We start from the raw sequence: 6,820 nt of genomic DNA on the forward strand, positions 1-6,820 counted from the left end.
TATACAAGTACAGATAGGTAGCCGTGTTGGTCTGCCATAGTCAAAACAAAAAAAAAATCCTTCCAGTAGCACCTTAAAGACCAACTAAGTTAGTTCTTGGTATGAGCTTTCGTGTGCATGCACACTTCTTCAGATACACTGAAACAGAAGTTTCCAGACCCTTCTATATAGTGAGAAGGTGGGGAGGGGTATTACTCAGAAGGGTGGTGGGAATGGGTGATTGGCAGATAGCTGTGATGAGCCTATGCAATGTTTCCTGAGATGGGAATAAATTCCATTGAACTCAATGGATCTTAATTATGAGTAGACATGACCCGTTGGGTTGCATGACAGATTGTAATTCTCCAAAGAGGATGCTTACAACTTCATGGAAGAAAATGTATAGGGACTTTTTAAAAAAGGAAGTCTGGTTTGAATTTCACTTCACTTGGAAGCTTTTCTTCACACATTATAGAAGTGAAAATGGAAAATAGTGTGACACAGCAGGAAAACCATCCGGCTAGAGAAAGAGGTCTGTGGGAACTCAAAAGCTCACATACTGTGCTGTGAAAATTCATTGGCTATAATAAAGGTATTTTACTGAATTTAACTGGAAATAATAAGCACTGAGGTGCACAATGAAAAATACAATAAATATTGTGCGGAGAGGGGTGGCTCAAAAGACCCTGATAAATCAAAGGGAAATTGAAGCATTAACATCCTGAGAACCTCCAGGCATGAAGGAATGTTCTGCCAATTACTTCACTTCTTATTATTTGAAGTACTATCCACTGAAAGAAAAATCATAAGTGGTGACAGTTAGAGGATGAATGGCGGCTAACAGATAGAGGCTGAATCCTGACAAGACAGAAGTACTTGGGGGGTGGGCTAGTGTGGAGGACTCCTTGGTCCTGAATGGGGGAACTGTGCCCCTGAAGAACCAGGAGCACAGCCTGAGAGTCATTTTGGACTCATAGTTGTCCATGAAGGTGCAGGTCAATTCTGTGTCCAGGGCAGCTGTCTACCAGCTCCACCTGGTACGCAGGCTAAGACCCTACCTGCCCGCAGACTGTCTCACCAGAGGGGTGCATGCTCTAGCCATCTCCCTCTTGGACTATTGCAGTGTGCTCTGTGTGGGGCTACCTTTGAAGGTGACCCGGAAACTACAATTAATCCAGAATGCGGCAGCTAGACTGGTGACTGGGAGTGGCTGCCGAGACCATATAACACTGGTTTTGAAAGACCTACATTGGCTTCCAGTATGTTTCTGAGCACAATTCAAAGTGTTGGTGCTGACCTATAATGCCCTAAATGGCCTTGGCCCAGTATACTTGAAGGAGCATCTCCACCTCCATCGTTCAGCCCAGACACTGAGGTCCAGTGCTGAGGGCCTTCTGGAGGTTTCCTCACTGCAAGAAGTAAGGTTAAAGGGAACCAGGCAGAGAGCTTCTCGGTAGTGGCACCTGCACTGTGGAACGCCCTCCCATCAGATGTCAAAGAAATAAACAACTATCTGACTTTTAGAATATATCTGAAGGCAGCCCTGTTTAGGGAAGTTTTTAATGACTGATGTTTTATCACTATACATACATACATACACACACACACACACACACATATATATATATATATATATATATATATGCTTTCGTAGATTATATATATATATATATATATATATATATGCAGGTTTTGGTGTCCTCGGGTGTCTTCCCGTGTAAAAGTTGGGGTGTCTAGGCGACGTTTCGACGAGGTCTCACTCGTCATCTTCAGGCTGGTGCTTTCGGCTTCTTGTTACTGGAACAGAGCGGGATCTCAATGTTTGAGTTCCTATAAATACTGTAGAGGGGGTGTGGTGTCTAGCCTCCAATGTTCTGGGCAGAGAGGAAGTTCCCAGGCTAGTGTGCCTTTTCTTCTTTTGTTCCTTAATTACTTGAGAGATACCTTGAGTGATTTCTTGAGTGATATCCTGAGTACCACTTAGGTGGGTCATTAGGTGTGGATTAGTTGCTAAAGTCTTTGTGTCTTGACCTCTTGAACTTTGTGAAGAGTTTTCCTGAGAAGATGGCTGTATTGCACTTAGTTGTGCTTTGGCTTGGCTTCGTGTATAGGGGCGAGCTGTGGTTTTGTGGCTTGTGTCAGCCAGATCTGTGTAGGGATTGCAGGGGGGTGCAGCATCCGGAGGTGCCACCATGGATTGGCTACTGGATGGTGTCAGTAATTCATCTGTGGAGAGGGTCTGGGTTTGGGTCTGGTGTGGTTGATTGGTGTTGGCGTTCTGTGTGCCTCTGGATCTGGTGTCAGTTTTTGTGGGGAGGGCTAATTTCCAGATGTCTGGTAAGCGGGATGTGTCGTCACGCTTGTTCATGTTGTGAGGGTGTTTCTCTATCTCGATGGCTTCCATGATTATTCTCTTGTGGTGATGTTCCGTGTTAAAGAGCAATTTGGAATCTGCAAATTGGAATCTGCAGATTCCAAATTGCTCTTTAACACGGAACATCACCACAAGAGAATAATCATGGAAGCCATCGAGATAGAGAAACACCCTCACAACATGAACAAGCGTGACGACACATCCCGCTTACCAGACATCTGGAAATTAGCCCTCCCCACAAAAACTGACACCAGATCCAGAGGCACACAGAACGCCAACACCAATCAACCACACCAGACCCAAACCCAGACCCTCTCCACAGATGAATTACTGACACCATCCAGTAGCCAATCCATGGTGGCACCTCCGGATGCTGCACCCCCCTGCAATCCCTACACAGATCTGGCTGACACAAGCCACAAAACCACAGCTCGCCCCTATACACGAAGCCAAGCCAAAGCACAACTAAGTGCAATACAGCCATCTTCTCAGGAAAACTCTTCACAAAGTTCAAGAGGTCAAGACACAAAGACTTTAGCAACTAATCCACACCTAATGACCCACCTAAGTGGTACTCAGGATATCACTCAAGAAATCACTCAAGGTATCTCTCAAGTAATTAAGGAACAAAAGAAGAAAAGGCACACTAGCCTGGGAACTTCCTCTCTGCCCAGAACATTGGAGGCTAGACACCACACCCCCTCTACAGTATTTATAGGAACTCAAACATTGAGATCCCGCTCTGTTCCAGTAACAAGAAGCCGAAAGCACCAGCCTGAAGATGACGAGTGAGACCTCGTCGAAACGTCGCCTAGACACCCCAACTTTTACACGGGAAGACACCCGAGGACACCAAAACCTGCATTCCTGTACCCGTGAAAATCTACGAAAGCAAATATATATATATATATATATATATATATATATTCTATTGGAAGCCACCGAGATGGGTGGGGTATAAATAATGAAGAGTTGTTGTTGCTGTTGCTGTTGTTGTTATTGTTGTTATTGTTATTATTATTATTCCTTCTTAGCAGCCATTACAGGATACCTCTCTCTACGACACAACTCAACATCCCTAAGAATTAAGGAATATGAAAAAAAAAAAATATGCAGTTGAAAACATTGACAATAAGACCCATGTAGGTGATGGGGGTGAGTGTCTAGACATTCAGAGGAATCTGTAAATATGGGTATTTATTTTGCACTGTTCTAACTCTGCGTTTGTAAAACCAAATAAAAATTATTTTCCAAAAAAGAGAGAAAAGAACCTGGGATCTTCTGCAATCCAAGATAATCTTTTTTCCACTATGCTACAGGCTACAGCCATTCTCTTCCTCATTACATATAGATTTTTGCAAACATAGGCTGTGCAGTAAATCCTACCTGAGAGTCTTGGTGACAGACAGTCAGGTGAATTCCACTGCGCTGCTAGAAAGAGAAAATTCAAGACTAGGATCCTCAACTTGTTTGCTGTCTGTGGTAGCTAAGCTTAGGCTTGCCATACATCAAGAAAATTCCTGACAAGCAGGGCTTAATTTCAAATATATATATATATATATATATATATATATATATATATATATGCAGGTTTTGGTGTCCTCGGGTGTCTTCCCGTGTAAAAGTTGGGGTGTCTAGGCGACGTTTCGACGAGGTCTCACTCGTCATCTTCCAGCCTGAAGATGACGAGTGAGACCTCGTCGAAACGTCGCCTAGACACCCCAACTTTTACACGGGAAGACACCCGAGGACACCAAAACCTGCATTCCTGTACCCGTGAAAATCTACGAAAGCATATATATATATATATATATATATATGCAGGTTTTGGTGTCCTCGGGTGTCTTCCCGTGTAAAAGTTGGGGTGTCTAGGCGACGTTTCGACGAGGTCTCACTCGTCATCTTCAGGCTGGTGCTTTCGGCTTCTTGTTACTGGAACAGAGCTCTGTTCCAGTAACAAGAAGCCGAAAGCACCAGCCTGAAGATGACGAGTGAGACCTCGTCGAAACGTCGCCTAGACACCCCAACTTTTACACGGGAAGACACCCGAGGACACCAAAACCTGCATTCCTGTACCCGTGAAAATCTACGAAAGCAAATATATATATATATATATATAGGGGTACTCTCATTTTCCTATTCATACTGGCCCTAAGTGAGGCCAAACAGATTCACAAAATGTTTAGGGGTGCCCCCAGAAAAAAGCACTGCTGAAAAGTCCTGCTTTTCGGGTATAAATAATAGTGTCAGGGGGTATTTTTTATGGCTACAAGATGGAAATAGCAGTGGAAACAGCTCAAAAAGCTTAAAATCACTAGTTTTGTGGTTTCCTAAAAAGAAGTTCAACAATTTTGGGGTCTTCCTAAAGAGAGCTTTTCGGTTGTCAGGAATTTTACTTTTTGAAATATGGCAACCCTAGCTAAGCTTGAGGATAGCTGCTAACTGACTCATACCCCCTCTGCTGGCTTTCTTATACAACAACATTTTGAGATGGGTGTTGTTGTTTTTTCTTAAGAAGAAAAAATGTTATTTGTAATTAGAATATATCTCCTAAAATATACAGGAAATATCAATGACTTCCCTTCTTCTCTTTCCATGATTCATTTTGCATAACATAAATTCCTGCATATTTTACATAAACACTAAACCATTCACTTTTCCATTGTTACATCCATCAAAACATTTTTACACTATTGAATTTATCTTAATTCTGCCAATGTTTTCAAGTGTACACAATCTCACCTCATATATTCAATAAACATTTTCCAGTCTTCTTTAAATGTATGTTCTTCTTGTCCTCTTATTCTTTATGTTAGGTCCTTCGGCAAGGTGTTAGAAACCATACTGAATGTTGGCAGATTAGGATTTAACAACTCAATCTGCAAATCGTTTACCTTTGATAATGCTGATACAGCTCCCAAATAAACCTATTTACACTCACCAGTTATGAAGATCCATCCTGACTTTGTTCAGACTCTGTCTGACTGTTAACTGTTCCTCACTTTTTGATCATTTGAGCTTATCTTGTTTGTGACATCATGGATGACATCAGAATGCCATGTTTGCTTTCAACCTAGGCTACTGCCTCCATGCCAGCTGCAGGGACCAGTAAATATAGGTAACTCAGTCTGACTATACAGCAATGTTTATTTTTGCTCTTGCAACTTTCCCCCAATAGTAAAGTTAGCATACTTCCCAAATAAATCTACTTATCATCACTTGTTGCAAAGATTCATCCTGATTGTCTTCATACTCAATTTCGCAACCCATCTATGTGACTTTCTTCTCATGTTAAAACAGCATTGCCCCAAAGAGGGTGAAAAATACCCAAACGGTCACATTTCAAATTACTATTTTCAGGCAGCAGCAGGGAATGCAGACGGTATAAAATGGCCCTGTAATACGAGGCTGCCATCACAGTACAAAAGTGGATGAGTTGCACTATGATGAACCTAAATCTAAAACATAGCTCTCTGCAAAAGGACAATGAAGTTAAATCAGTCTGTTAGACAAATATCAAAATCCACAGTCAAACAATACTTTCAATAGAAACAAGCAACATGTCACAGAAAGCAATATTGTGAATCAGCCCAAACAAACACGCATAAGGCTAACTCTTTGATTAACAAGGCATTCAGAAAGCATAAAGTTTCCAAGCCGCTATAAAACTATTTATCATCACCTGCTATGAAAATCCATTTTCATAGGGCTCGGTCATAATGATAGCTCTCTCACGTTGCAAAGGCTTGGAGCTCATCCTGCTTGTGACATAATAATGTCATGTTTGCGTTGTTGTGAGGGCATCTCCATGCCAACCAACTACAGCAGCCAATAAACCTCTCTAATGCTCAGCCCAACAGTCCAGTAAGTTCATTTTAAAAATCTCCCTCATAGCCAGAGCCTGAAGGAGAGTTCTGTATACCTGGAATCCCAATTCCCCAATAATAATAATAATAATAATAATAATAATAATAATAATAATAATAATAATAATAAATTTTATTTATATCCCGCCCTTCCCAGCCAAAGCTGGGCTCAGGGCGGCTAACAACAATCAAAATAATCCAACATTCAACATTCATTATAAGATTAATTAAAATCAAATTAATGGCAACCATTAAGCAAAATTCTGTGCAGGTTGCCAGAGGAGGGGGTCAGGCTGCGCCCTGACCAAAGGCCTGGTGGAACAGCTCTGTCTTGCAGGCCCTGCGGAAAGATGTCAGGTCCCGCAGGGCCCTAGTCTCTTGTGACAGAGCGTTCCACCAGATTGGAGCCGCGGCCGAGAAAGCCCTGGCTCTAGTTGAGGCCAGCCTAACCTCTCTGTGGCCTGGGATCTTCAAGATGTCTTTATTTGCAGACCGTAAATTTCTCTGTGGGACATACCAGGAGAGGCGGTCCCGTAGGTACGAGGCTCCTAGGCCGTATAGGGTTTTAAAGGTTAAACCTGATCCTGTACTCCACCGGGAG

The 6,820-nt window shown here is 42.3% G+C and overlaps 1 long non-coding RNA gene across 1 annotated transcript; it reads right to left on the reverse strand.

The window, feature by feature from the left end:
* Positions 1-480: 480 nt before the first annotated feature.
* Positions 481-6,105, reverse strand: LOC310848467. Its single transcript, XR_014566428.1, has 4 exons — positions 6,036-6,105; positions 5,295-5,449; positions 3,740-3,784; positions 481-770 (listed from the first exon to the last, which is right to left on the reverse strand). It is a non-coding gene; the product is annotated as an uncharacterized lncRNA (long non-coding RNA).
* Positions 6,106-6,820: the final 715 nt, after the last annotated feature.

Source organism: Podarcis gaigeae (genome assembly GCF_964106915.1).
Source record: "Podarcis gaigeae genome assembly, chromosome: 7".
NCBI classification, from domain to species: domain Eukaryota; kingdom Metazoa; phylum Chordata; class Lepidosauria; order Squamata; family Lacertidae; genus Podarcis; species Podarcis gaigeae.